General features: G+C 44.6%; 1 protein-coding gene across 1 annotated transcript in view; it reads right to left on the bottom strand.

The window, feature by feature from the left end:
• The window catches only part of Elmo1 (engulfment and cell motility 1), a 425,322-nt gene that overhangs the window by 374,569 nt on the left and 35,707 nt on the right, over positions 1-15,046 (bottom strand). The window contains exon 2 of the mRNA XM_090332628.1: positions 5,660-5,756. The gene's annotated coding sequence lies outside the window, so the exon portion shown is untranslated. The remainder of the gene's footprint in view (positions 1-5,659; positions 5,757-15,046) is intronic.

Genomic DNA, 15,046 nt, shown 5'->3' with positions numbered 1-15,046 from the left:
TTCTATATATGTGGTACCAAGGAATCGAAGCTGGGTCTTCATGCATGCTAGGCAAGCACTCTACCACTAGACCAAACTCCCAACCTGTCCCTCCTTGCTGAATGGCACTGCGAGGAAGTGCTTGAGTCCCTCTCACCTTGATGACTGGGTGACACAGGACCCAGTTTGACTGATACAGTCCTTCACTGCACCTGTTTCCCTGGCATAATGACAGACAAGGCCTCATTTTTCCTCTTCTGGGCTCTCCGACAAGCAGTGTGCCTCTCCTGAAACACACTCCTTGCTCACGAAAACAGAAGCTCATGACCACAAAATGACTACTCTTCAGTGCTGTTGCTATTGTGGGTTTGTCCAGTGCATGCTACACATGATGCTACCATTGAGCTACGCTCCCAGCCCAGCTCCTGACCCTCCCTCTATCCCTTCCCTTCCCTCCCCCCCTCTTTCTTTTTTCTTTCCTTTCTTTTTTTTTTGTGCAAGTCCTGGGGCTTGAACTCAGGCACTGGGTGCTGTCCCTGAACCTTTGTGCTCAAGGCTAATGCTCTGCCACTTTGGGCCACTACTCCATTTCTGGGTTTTTTTGTAGTTAACTGTAGTCTTAGCCTTATGGGCTTTCCTCCTAGGACTGGCTTTGAATGCGATCCACAGATCCTCCTGAATACTAGGCCTGAGCTATTAGTGCCTGGATAAATCCTACATTTTTTTTTTGCCAGTCCAGGGCTTGAATTTAGGGCCTGAGCACTGTCCTTGGGCTTTCTCAAGGCTCCAGCTTTACCACTTGAGCCATTACATCTCTTTCAAGATTTTTTTTCTATGTATATGGTACCAAGGAATTGAACCTTGGTCTTCGTGCATGCTACGCAAGCATTCTACCACTAGGCCAAACTCCCGTCCCCTAGATCCTAACTTTTGATACATCGTTTAAGTAGCTGATTTATTTTTTAATATCACACACCTCATAGACCACTACATCCCAACAAACAACATGCTGCCATTTGAGAATATGAGACAGAAAAGACCATACACTGGGCAGGGCTTCTTGTGGGTAGAGAAACCAAATGAAAACCCAGCTCCTCAGTAGTATCAAACTATTGCTTACAATGAAACACCAACCAGAAAAGGCACCTTTGGCATCTCTACCTCTCACCTATTGGCAGAATATGCCAGGAAATGCCATGTTCACCAAGGACCCCAAGCCATACTGCCAACACCTGCCTGCCCTGAATTCCAACACAAGCTTTGGAGAAGGACTCTTGAGCACAGAAAAATAGCCCAATACATCTTAGAAGTGCAGTTTTTAAAGTAATACCATGTAATTAACATTTCGTTCCAGCAGGGCTGCCTCAAACAGCATCCTGGTCAGGAAACCCTGGGCAATTTCAGTGACACATGGCTTATGTTCTGGTGTTTTCTTTTTCTTTCTTTTTTTTCTTTTCCTTTTCTTTTATTTTTTAAGCAAAGTCCACTTTTCCTTTTTTAAACTTTAATTCAAGGAAAGAAATTACAATGCCGCCTCCTCAAAGTTCCGTTTTTCCACAGCAGCAAATTAAAGAGAACTAATTTTGTGGGCACAACTGTGCCCTGTTATCCGCACCTTGTCTCTTTTAATTTGGACAACCCAAACTCCACAATTCCATTCGTTTTGTTATTATTTTTTTTTTTACATCTCTGCATTGCAGCATTTTAGCTGTCACACTGGGTTTCAAAGAATCCAAAATAAAACAAGCCCACATTAAGCAAAACAGCCACATCAAACCTTTCATTTATGGATGGAGAAAAAGACTTTGAAAGTTCAAAGAGAAGACTTCTTTTTTTTTTTTTAACTTTTTTTTTGAACATCACATAGTCCTGTTAATGTTGAGATTTCTTCTCTCCTGTCATTGATATTTGTGTTTATATTTCTTTTAACAGATCACTAAGGTTAAGTTGCTTGAAATCTACACACTCTATAACCTGCTAAGGGACTTCAGCTATTCCAGAGTCTCTAAAACATGAATTGTCAAATTGGAATTCAAACTGCCCTTCTTGCTGTCATTTAGATCATGGGTGACACCTGGAGCTCCAGCCTCGTGAACAAGAGTGGTGCTCTCCTTATCCCAGTATCCAGTTTTGTAATAGGAATGGACTAGCCTACATCTGTAATAGGCTGGTGGGATGGGAGCCACCAGAGGATCTAAGGATCACAATTCAAAACCAAATGGGGCAGAAAAGTCTATGAGAATCTTATGTCCAATTAACCAATACCAAGCCAGAAGTGGTAGAAACTGAGTCTTGGAGGGGGGGGCAAGGGGATGGTGAGTGGGGGGGAGGGTGTTGAGGGAGAGGCTAAGGGAAAGCAGCCACGCCCTAAATTCCGTCTCAGTCCAGTCCCTCCATCACCACACACACACACACACACACACACACACACACACACACACACACACACACACACACGGCTATGGATATCTAGAACCAAATACTCTCACTTGTGTCTTTGAGGGTGTGACCCCACAATGACTAACTTTCCGGCATGTGCCACTTAAAATTAATCAGTCTGAGCAGAAAACGACCAACTTCCAACATCTCCCAGCCCTCCTTTGGGGCATTCACATCTCTTAGCATTCAGAGCACAGTCCAGACTCTTCTTCATGCTCTCAAGGATCAAAGTCTTCTGTCTCTGTCACCCAGGCTCTCTTTCAGCGTAGTATTTGCCTGTACTCTTGTCACCAGAAGATGACTGTGCAGTGAACAGGCTATCTCCACAGCAAGCTGTATCAATGCCTCAGACATTGAAATGTTGGCTTTTGAAAAATGCAAAAGGTAAGAGGAGCTCAGAGCTGGTGCCTCCACCACAAAGCTACACTTCACAGCTGTCACGGAGCCCTGGTCACCGAGCTGGGATGGCATCCTGCCACACACAGTGTTTGCTCACAACAGCTGTCAGCTTTGTGCCACCTGCGAGCAAAGCTATCCATGGCCCAGCAAGTCTGCATGCCCTTGGAAAAGGAGCCGCCTGGCAGAGCTTAGGGCAACCGAAGCCTTTCCATCCATCTCAAGGCAAGCAAGACCAAGCAGATTGTACACTCAAGAGCCACATCTCTTTTCCCTGGCAGTACTGGGGTTTGAATTCAGGGCCTCTCACTTGCAAGATAAGCACTCTACTGCTTGACCCTATTTCTCAACTAGTGTGTAATTCATGTTGCTTCAACTGTGACCCTTCTATTTACACTTCCCACAGAACTGGGAAAACAGACTTATATCCTGAAGATCAGTTTTTTCTAAGTTGAGATGGGGGTCTCATGAACTCATTGTCCTGGATGCACTCAAACTTCAATCCTCCTGATCTCTACCTCCAGAGTAGCTAGGATGGCAGGCATGACTCCCCACACCCAGCTATAAGTTCATCTCTTATTTTTATTGTCAGGACATTTTTATTGTCCTGTCTCCCTGGTCTGTGACACCCTCTTCGTGGAGATCCACTATTACAACTTAAAGATTAATTCATCTAGGCAGTCATCAACCAAATTCTAATGTCTCATAAATCCCCCTCCGCCAACTTCCCCTGGGCCATTGCCACCTCTTGGAATTCAGAGAGGATTCCCAGTTCTTCATGCTCAAGGGTCAAAGCCTGCCCACTCTATCACCCAGCCTGTACAGAGGCCCAGGGACAGAAGAAAATGAAAGTTACAGGTCCTTCAGACTACAGAACCTACAGGTAAGAGCGTGTATTACAGGTGATCCTATTTCTGTTTTTCTCTGTTCCTTGGAGTTGGGTCTCATCTGGGTTCCCAAATCATTCAGAGATGGAGCAGACATCAGTAAGTGGTTGCCTCCATGCACGTAGGGCTCACTGTTCTGTTTCCTTGGCAAAGGGAAACCGGATCTCTGTTCTTAATGCCCACCCCACCCTCAAACTACAATTTCTGTGTTCACATGCAAAGAACCATGAGCCCCACATCAAGGAGCCCTTTTTAGAAGACAATGACCTAATGGGCACCATCTAGCTTTAGCCCACATGGCCAAACCAGCTTAGTGATCCCAGAAACCCTTATCCCCTGTCCTCAACTACATACCCAGAAGAGGAATGTGACCTTCCCATTTGGCTCAAAGTTCACAGTATGGACATGCCCATCTGGCACATTCGAGAATAGGAGTCACTATTATTGATAGAAGTATTTCTGTGAAAGGTTTGACATGTACCACAGAAAATAAAACCAAATATAAACTTATACTCAGTTGAGTACTCTTTGTATTTGGACCCGTGCAAGCTAGTCCATGTATGTATATTTTTATGCAAATCTTTAAAAGAATCCAGAGTCATTATACCAGAGGCTCCATGTCCTTTGTCACGGTCACAGAGTGATCAGACATGGCTCCTCTCACCCTCTTTCCAACTTAAGGGATCTCCTCAAAAACAGGCACCAGCCCTCAAGCCTCAGGGAACAAATGGCCTTTATGCAAAAGCCACATGGGAACCCAGGTTCCAGAGCCCATGGGCCTGAAGGATATATGGCCACCTGAGCAAATGAAGCTGGAATTACAACCCCTCCCGCTCCGGTGGTGGTGGGGAGGTGAGCTGCCAAAAGGTACCTCTCTGTCAGAGCACTGGAAAAAGAGTATTGTAATACACACACACACACACACACACACACACACACACACACACACAGCACCCTGTCTGGATTCTGCAGAACTACTAGTCACAACAGGAAGACAGAGACAGGTTCTCCAAAAAGAAAATACACATTTTTATTTTTTTTCTATTTTGACTAAATCTCTAAAAGAAAGTGTAATACAACAAAATTAAAAATCTCTAGAGAAAACAAAATATTCTAGGACTGTAAATTTTAAAAATATATATAACTTTCCACCGGCTTCTATGGCTCTTAGATTGTAAAACTACATATATACAGAAAAGAGCCAAACCTCTCTCTAACCAAAGTCCCCTCGTAAACTGGGGGCAAGAAGGATCTCTCAGGCAGCCAAATGAAGTGGTTTGTTGTTTGCCTTTAAGAAGTAACTCCAAAATCAACCTAGAAAAATTCAATGCAAGATAACAAGGCTGCAAAGACACCCAAGACCCCTGGGCCTCCAAAGTCAGCAAAACGAGAATCTGCAGTCTGGCGGAGATGATTAGCATACATAAAGAACACTTCCATCTGAAGCAGAGAGGTGACCTCTAGAGACAGCTACACCACCAGCTTCACCAAGGAAGGAAGAGGGCCACCTGCCCCTAATTGGCACGGACAGTCAAGTTCAAGGCCTCAGGTACAAGATGAAAGCCTCTGTATGCCCCACCTGGACATGTCTCAACTTACCACCTGTTCTTGAGACTCCAAGTTTGCCAGCTCGGCTTCCCTTGAACCTTGTCAATGGGGAGGAAATGTACTAAAGACAGCCAGTGCCCTGACTGCACGTCCTGCTGGGAATCAAGCTTCAATCTGGCATCTCGGTCCCCAATCCCTAAACAAATCTGCTAAGTGCCCTGTCCTTGGCAGGGCTACCTATGCCATCCTGGGACTCTCCTCTGAGCCTACCTGCATGTGAAACCACCTGCGGAGGGCATGAGACAGAAAGAAGGGCTCCTCCGGGCTCTGACTCTCTCATTTCACCTCTCCCCACCCTCAGTGCACCCCAGGGTCTACCAAACATCAGTCCAGAAGCAGAGACAACTTACCTAGCGTAGGACTGGTCCCTGGGGAAAGGCCGAAAGGCCAAGCTGGTCCTCTGACTCTTCTTCTTTCAGTTTCTGTCTTAAATTATTTGGAAGTAATCTAAAAATCACAAAAAGAGAAAGATGAAAACTACAGCACATGGAGCACTCTCTTTCAGGCCATGACAAAAGCCTGACACCCAGTTCCCACCATATGTTCGAATACATCTATTTCATCCTGCAATTGGAGGAATGGACAGTGAATGCATGTTTCATTTGTATCTCAATTCCATTGCATTTTACCAAAAAGACCAGTGTCATGCTTTCCCAGCCGGCTCCCACTCCCACTTTATGAATCTGTCAACATGGCTCTTTGGTACAATGCCTCTCGACGCTATACAGGGTGAGCAGGAAAGAACTCGGGGACCATGCTTTATCCACAAAGCAAAGGCAAGACACTTGTCCATGTAAGAAAAGCCCCTTTGATTCATTCATTCATTCACATCACAGACATGACCTCCTGCAGACTTGAGTGCCTAAACTGCTGTGGGCCAGCAGTGGGAGGGAGACACTGGCGTGGACCAGATTGAGAGGGAAGCATTCCAGCAGCAAAGAGTTAAACCCAATCGAGCAGGAACCAGAAAGTACAGAGAAATAGAAAGCTAGGCCAAAGGGTAAGCAAAGCGTGGAGGAGGAAGAGACAGGGGCTGGAGGTTGGACGCCCAGCATTGCCTATGTCTTATCATAGAAGCCACGGGAATCACTGAGGGTTGGAAAGCCACATGGGCAGATCAGCAGGCATTTGGAACAACCAGAAGAATGCTGCGAGGGGGAGAAGGGGAGGAGAGAAAAAAAGCAAGGCACCCAGGGATATACACAAGGAGACAACTTCAGTGATTACCAAACCTGAGGCTGACAGGAGAGAAGGGAGGAATGCTGTGGAGGAAACAGAGGCAGATTCCACAACACAGGACCCATGGGACCAAGCTGAGGGCCCAGAGGACTCCCAGATTAAGTGCAGAGGGGAAGTGATGAGAATAGAGGTTGATCCTTTAGAATGTCTGGACAGTTGAACCTGAAATCTCAGTTACCTGAGAGGTGAGATCTGGAGGATTGCAGTCTGAAGGAAGTAAGCCCAAGCAAATATTTCACAAGACTTCCTTTACACCAACAAAACCTGAGCATGGTCATGTGTACTTTTCATACCAGCTACTTGGGAAGTAGAACTAGAAGGATCCAGGCCAGCCTATGCATAAATGTGGACCATGTGTGTGTGCATGTGTGTATGTATGTATGTGTATATGTATATATCCGTACATGCATGTGCGCACATGTGTGTGTGTGTGTGTGTGTGTGTGTGTGTGTGTAATGGGCTAGGGCAGAACTCAAGAGTTAGAGCTAGCTAGCAAGCATGAGATCCTGAGTTTAAATTTCAGAACTATGTGAACACACACAAAAAGATAAATAAAATTTGAAGACATAAAAACCATTTCCCACTCTTTCTTTTCTTCTTTCTTTCTTTCTTTCTTTCTTTCTTTCTTTCTTTCTTTCTTTCTTTCTTTCTTTGCCAGTCCTGGGGCTCAGTCAGGGCCTGAGCACTGTCCTTGGACTTTCTCAAGGCTAGAGCTCTACCACTTGAGCCACAGCACCACTTCTGGCCTTTTCTATGTATGTGGTACCAAGGAATCAAACTTGAGCTTTCATGCATGCTAGGCAAACACTCTACCACCAATCCAAACTCCTAGCCCCCCAATCTCTTATTTGCCCCAATAGTATTTCCCTAGATACAAAGAAATGTCTCAAGTCATTATCCATCTGATAACATGGCTATGAAAATGGGGCCAACGCCAAAGATGGAGGTTCAAGCCAAGATAGGGAAGTAGGAGGAAGTGGGTACTGTATTTTTCAAATATTGACATCTGCATCTGCCTAGCCAGCCAGGAGTTATTTTCTTGAAGGAAGGAAGATTTTAAGCACAATTATCATTTTACTTGGGCAGGTCCCATTCCTGTTAGAACATGTTTATCATTGCAGGAGACATTAAGGAAGGCAGAAACAGAATTTTAATCAATGTCATTCTGTGCTAACCACAGCCCTGTCCTGTTCACATGCCTGCCAGAGCCCTGATACTCTGTGCCATAAGCTCAGTGCCTGAAATCAAACAAACAAGCAAACAAAACCCAAGCAATTCCCAATCCCTTAAATGTGAAACCCTTGTGGAGCAACACACATCAGCTATAGAGTTTACTGCTATTGATGAATGCCAAGGCAGGCGGGATTCACATTATTAAGGAATGCTCAATGGCGTGATCTATAGGAACTCTTTAGCTGCATGATCTACATAGGCTGTCCTTACAAGGGGCGTAACAGTCTGCACCTCCACATCGGGTCCTCTGCTAACCTAACCTAATGAACAGGTCTGCACCTTGCATATGAGGCCCTCCATTACCACAGGGAAGCTTTCTTCCAAACGCCTTAGCCCAGCAGGCCAAACCCAGTGGCCTGGACTCAACAATCTAGTGGTCCAAGGAGCAGAGCTTGCATGTCCACCAAGTATTCCTCATGGGCTAGCAGGCCCAGTGCTGGCCCCATGGCAGGTTGCACTGCCTGTCCCTTGTCCTGACTCAGTATGAAGCCAAGTTGCTATCTTCCCATCAGGAACTACTTAAGTCCAAGATGATGTTCCAGGTTCAGAGACTTCCGTGATCAGGCCTGTCTTCCTGTCCTCCCTTCCCCAGGCTTGCCCAAGACTGACAGGGAGAGCTGGCATCAGATGCCTTCTTCGACTCCCTCTACCAGCTTTGTGAGGAAAAAGAGAAAGTAGGACCAATTCTCTCCAAAGGATTGAGGTGAGGGGGCAAGAAATTTTCTTGTCTATCAATCAAAGAAGTGTGTAAAGAATTCCAGCCAGTGAACTTCTGCTAAAAAAAAAAAAAAAAAAAACAAAAACAAAAAAACAAAAAACAACCATATGCATTGTGCTCAGGCTGAAACTCCAAGTCAGGTACTGTGTGCAGAGACACCCTGGTCCTGACCCAGAATCTCCCTCCACGTATGCCTAGTGCAGACCCAGAAAGAGGCCAGGCCTACCCAGCCTCCCTGACTCCCAGGTTCTACTCCTAGGGTTAGAACCAACTGTGAATCCAAAATACCTGTTGGGGGCGGGGAGAATGTCCCTATTCTAAACATGTACAGACATTATTTTTCTTGCCATTATTCCCTGAATAATACAGCTCAACAAGTATTTGCATGGCATTTACATCTCATTTATAGAGTATCCCAGAGGATGTACATGGGGATATATAAATATATGTAAATTTCTGGCCCATTTCATTGAGACTCTTGAGCACCTTGAGGATTCTGCTACCCAAGAGGTCTCCTGGAACCCATGCCCAGACACTAGGGAACACTTGCACATGCCTATCAGGCACCCTGCACATGCATGAGAAGGAAGCCAGATGGACTCTCTTCTCTGTTCTCTGGCAGACAAAGAATTGCCACCCTCCTGGGTAAGACATGGCATTGTGTCAGCTGAAACAGAATCAGATTGAGTCTGTGCAAGTGGGAATTCTACAAACACACTAGGAGGCCAGAAGCCTTGTCATCTGGACTCACCTGCATCCCCTCCCCACCATGTGCTGAGGAGAGTTATTATGCATGAAGAAGTATGCACTCTATAATCCTTAATCCTCACTTAGCTTTGGGGGGAGGGATAATGTAGCCCTTTCCATTCCCCTTCCCACTGCGGATCCTGCAAGGTTTGGAGCCCACAAGGTTCCCAAAGTTGCCTATTTCCTTCCCCTTGCATTTACATGACGAATGCCAACTCATCCACAGAGCTAAAGGTACAGATTTAGTGACAGCTGTGCAGGTCTGGGAGGCTTTTAAGTTCCAGTCCTAATATGACACAAGTTTAGCATAGCACTACATTGTTCTCTTATTTCCAAAGCCCCTTGCCTGGCACTCTATATGCTTATTCAATACTGCATCAAGGAAATCTGGAGAGCCAACCCATATCACCAGAATAGTTCTTAAAAAGGTTGGAGTGGAGCCGGGCACAGTGGTTCAACACCTGTAATCCTAGCTACTCAGGAGGCTGAGATCTAAGGATCCAGGTTCAAAGCCAGTTTGGGCACTAAAGTCTGTGAGACTCTTATCTCCAATTAGCCACCAGAAAATTAAAAATGGCTCTGTGGCTCAAGTGGTAGGGCAGTAGCCTTGAGCTGAAGAGCTCAGGGACAGTGCCCACGCCCAGAGCTCAAGTCCCAGGACAGAGTTTAAAAAAAAAAAACAGGTTGGAGGGGAAAGTCACCATCGCCCAGCAGATTCTTCCTTGATGCACAGAGCTAGATTTCTTCTTTTCCTGTTCTAGACCAGAACTGGAACTCTGTTTCTGATGTTTATGCTCATTGGCAAGTGCCCTACCACGTGAGCCATGCCTTCAACACACTGGAGCTACATTTTGTGGATGGTTGTGCTAAGGGTACAAGGACATTCTGCCTGGTGTATCTGTAGACTTTATATGAAAACTAATCAGCAAAAGCCAGGGCTAAAGACATAGTTTAACAGTAAGAACACCTGTCTAGACATCTCAAGGCCCTGAGTTCAAACCCCAGGACCACCAATTTCTTTTCTTTTAATGGAACTATTGTTTGACTATGAAACAACAGCCTTTTTTTATTGTTGTTTCTTTATTTCATAAACATTCTGAATAAAATGTAAAGAGCACATAAGCAGGATGGAGTCTTCTCTGGCAATATGGGCTCTGAAATCTGCTGAGCAAGCATTCCCTGGAGAGGATTTGCTGTCGCTAGCTCAATGAAGCATTGGTAATGGAACCACCAGCTGGGTCACTGAAATGGATTTGGGACAGCATAATTCTCAGTGATGAGATTTTATCTGAATTTTTCTTTCCCAAGAGTAGGGCATAGATGGTTTTAATATTTCTAGACCAAAAACAGCTACAGAAATAAATAAGACACCCCAGCTTTGCACATACTGCTCCCTCTGCAGGGAGCAGCCTTCCCTCCCAGTCTCACTCCTACCCGCCAGGGCCTCAGCCTCACCCTACCCCTGTCTCTGGCTGTCACATCCCCCGGGTATTATTGAGGCGAGAACAGCAAGTTCATCCTCTGAGAATACTCCTAAATTCCCCCAGACTGGTTATTCAGTTCTTCCTCTCTGCCCCAGACTGCCTGGTACCTCTCGCCTCCCTGGTGACTGCAGTATCTGTTTGCAGGGACTCAGGAGGACAGGGCCCCTCTGTCACAGTCTGTGGCACAGACGAGGCCATCCACAGATGTCTGCTCAATAGATGAACCACAGAAGAAATGAGCCTACAACTGGACTCTGTGTGTCACTGCTTTCAAATGCCTGTGAGAGAAGCCTTTTTCCAAGCCAGAAGCATTTCTCAACTCGATAAAAACCTTAACGGGCATCCTATACACTCCCACCAAGTTCAAGTGTGGGGAAGGCCTCTTTATCTGCAGTAACTATTCCAAAAGACAGAAACTCACTAAAGAACAGACCTTTTACGCAAAACAAACAGACTCACAGGTTGCTTGGACTTAGACAAATATCTACAATAAAATAGAACCAGGCAACGGTGGCTCATATTCATAATTCCAGCTACTCAGGAAGCCGAGATCTGAGGTTGGAGGTTCAAAGCCAGTCCCTGTAGGAAAATCCACGAGATGTTTACAAGGGCAAGAAATGGAGCTGTACTTCAAATGGCATAGCTAGCCTTGAGCAAAAGAAGCTCAAAGGTAATGCCCAGGCTCTAGGTTCAAGCCTCAAGAATGGCACAAAAATAAAAAAGAAATTACAGGAACACAATGCTACCCTTTTATTTCACATCTTTGGTAAGCACCACGCAAACAAACTTGCCTGTGTGTTGGAGACATTGGACTCACATGGGACAGGCCTTCTGGGACTCAGTGGCATGCTCCTGAACCAGTATTAGGGAGTTAGGAAGCTATGTTATTGGTGTTGGAGTAGTTAATTCTCAAGACCAGCTGAATCACAGCCCAACAATGTCTTACAATACCAGAAGCTTTATGAAGGACAAACAAGTGTCCCACAGGCCTCCAGGGACAGCACACATGCTGCTCCATCCTAGAACATCATGACCCAGCTGGTCTCAACAGCTGGCCTCCAGGAGGCTGGACACAAAAGGGCTGACCTCCAGAGTGTCAGTCAAAATGTGCTAGGGAACCCATCCTTATAAGGACAGAGCCAATACTTCCTGTTCCTTATCAGTCGTTCCCAGTCGACTGCAGCTACAGGCAGACACAGGAAACGAAGCTCAAGCTGCAGAGATGAGATACATCTTGGCTTTAGAAGTATTTGCACACTTCGATGAGGACCGTCTGCCACATACTGCATTAAGAGTCCTTTCCATCATTTTTGCAGACATTTGACAGCCCCCTCTGAGATCTGGATCCCATGTCAAGCACAATCAAGCCTACAAATATAGTAAACAATCATGTTCTTGGGCAAAAAAAACACCGATGGCTGTAGGAAATCTGTGCTGTCAAAGTGTCGCTGCTTTCTCTCCTTGTAATTTTCCACCTTCACTACAAGTACCAAATGCTTCTACTTGATGAGATGCTGAATTTGGTACGATAGAGCAAAAAAGTAACCTCCTTAGGAAAGAAAAAGAAAAGTAATAAGGAAATAAGGAAACATTCTCAGTCTAGTTGCTCGCATCTCTAAAAGATACTGTTGACTGGATGGTTTCAAAAGGTCCTCCCAAGTTAAAATTATGACTTACTCGTCATCAGCAAAATGGAAGTCATAATACAATAAAATGACAGGTTCACCCTTCACCTGGGCAATGAGCAAAGAACTAAACAATATCATCAACAAAAATATGGAGTAAGCCAGATGCAGGTGGCTCATGCCTCTAATCCAAGCTACTGAGGAAGCTCAGCTGAAGATAGTGGCAGTACCCAGCCAGCCTAAGCAGGAAGATTAATGAGCTTTGAATGTCTAATTAACGGGTCAAAAGCCAGAAGTGGAAGTGTGGCTCAAGTGATGGAGCATAAGCACGAGCCCTGTTGCTTTCAGTCTGTGACAAGGTGGTACCATCGTAGTGGGAGTATATATATAACAGCCAAAGAGGGAGCAAGAAGGGGGACTAGAATTCCAGGACTACTTCAAGGACATATCCCTCAGTGACCCAACTTCCTTCCATCAGGCCCCACCTTCTAAATGTTCCATCTTCTCTCCTAATGCCTGTGACTTGGGACTAGACCTTTCATACATGGACCTTTAGAAGACATTCTAGATCTAAACTCTAGTATCCAATATACAGCAGTTAAAGGGTAAGTTACACTTATGTAGTTCCCAGTTACATTTTTGTGAAGAACCAACAAAATACATTGTTGATCAATAGGTAGATTATTCCTGAGAACCAGAACAGTCTTCCTGGACATGTACGTGAATGGGCTATTATACATACAAACATACATACATACATTCAATGCATCTGTGCATCTATAACATAAGTACTTCCCAAACAGAAGTGATTTTTCTTCCCCACTGGCATACATTCAATAACACATACAGACAGTTTTTCTCTGTCACAGCTCAGATATAGGGTGCTAATGGAGACCAGTGACTATTGGCCAAGCATATACACAATAGTCACCTCTTCTTTCCTAAAATGTGATAAAATTCATCTTAATTGTCAGCTGGACTGGATTATGAAGATCCTCTCATGCAGGAAATTGAAACAGACTTTTACGTATGTCTGTGAGGGCATTTCCAGAGATAACTGGCATATATTGATAACAAATGAGATGGGAAGAACCATCCTGGATTTGGATGCCACCATCCAATAGAGTAAATGCTTGGATGAACAGAAGTGGAGAGGACAGATGCCAGTTAGTATTGGATGCCATCTGCCACACCCTGGTTACCACAATGCTTCTGTCTTGTCACAGGCCTAAGAGCAATGGCGCCAGCTCATTATGTGCCAAAATAAATCTTTCCACCCTCAAGTGGATTTGTCACAGAAATCAAAGATTGACTAACACACTCACGAACAAAGAATGATCTGGCCACAAGTATCAAAAGCACTGATGCAAAAAAAAAAAAAAATCCCTCTATAGGAGACTTCCAGAATCAAGTCAATTTTACACTCTAATTATTTTCACTAAACTCTCTCCTGACACAAAGTTTACCCCCTGGGAGGTACACACCATGGGAATAACCATTGGATGATGTATGAGTGGGCTATCCTCAAAACTCAAGAAGCCAGGCTTCTTGGAGGCTCTCAAAACAAACATGACATAATGACCTCTTACACCTCTATCTCCTTTGAGAGCGGAGAGTTCAAAATGTTCCTGGCACGCTTATCATCTCATGTGTGGACAGCATCATCAAACATAGCCCTAGGCCATCTAATAGTCTAAGAAGATTTTCACATGCTCTATGGCCCCTTCCCGGTTCCAACCTCCTCTGTCTCTCCTCATCCTTCTTCTAGGTGTGAAGCATAGTTTAATTTGCTGGTTAGTGACTGCAAATTGCTAATCTTCCTGACAAATTATTTGTACATTCTGTGTTGGTAAAAACAAAAATTGAATCATGTTTTTAATGAACTAAAGTAGGTCATTGCTTAAAGGAATTTGCTAACAAACCTTGTATGTAGAAAGCTTTCTCTCACACAATCGCCTCAGCCCTAATCAATGTGCTCCAGTAACAGGAGTTGACTGTGGAGACACTTGAATTAAAATTTCTTCCTTCATAATTTCCAAGAAGTTTTAAGGTCCTCATTCTACAAAATGCAGGTTGCTTGTTCTAGCCAACCTGAGACTAGACCTAACAGATCAAAGGTCTCAAGGAAGAATGATCAATAATTCTCAGACACAACTGCTGCTGAAACAGAATGGGATCAGAACTCTAGAGATGGTGTTTTAAAAACAAATATTAGGCCAGTAGTCACCAGAGAGTAAGGGGAGGGCAGGAAATGGGGCAGAGGAACCAGTTGTGTCAACTGCAAGTGGGATTATAAGAATCTACACATGCAGTAAAGCATCATTAAATTAAAAATATTGCACCCAGCCGGATGCCAGGCACTGGTGGTTCATTCCTGTAATCCTCCCAACTCAGGAAGCTGAGATCTGAGGATCATGGTTCAAAGCCAGCCAGGGCAGGAAAGGGTTATAGAAATGCAAAAAGAAAGTTCCTTAACACCTACTGGATACTACTGCCAATTTCTATTTAAAATCTGAATTAGTAACAGTCATTTTTTTTTCCCTTAGGCTACCATTATCAGAATGCTACTGTTCATGCTGGTTTGTGGGCATTATTTCATGGACTCTTCTTAGAGACTTTATATGACAAGCATCTCGATTATTTATTGCTGCATGAAAACAATCCTAAAACCCCAGTGGTTTCACACAATAG

Source organism: Megascapheus bottae, chromosome 5 (assembly GCF_031878675.1).
Source record: "Megascapheus bottae isolate mThoBot1 chromosome 5, mThoBot2.hap1, whole genome shotgun sequence".
NCBI lineage: Eukaryota > Metazoa > Chordata > Mammalia > Rodentia > Geomyidae > Megascapheus > Megascapheus bottae.
The sequence above is the reverse complement of the archived record's forward strand: the minus strand, read 5'-3'. Positions and strand labels throughout refer to the sequence as shown.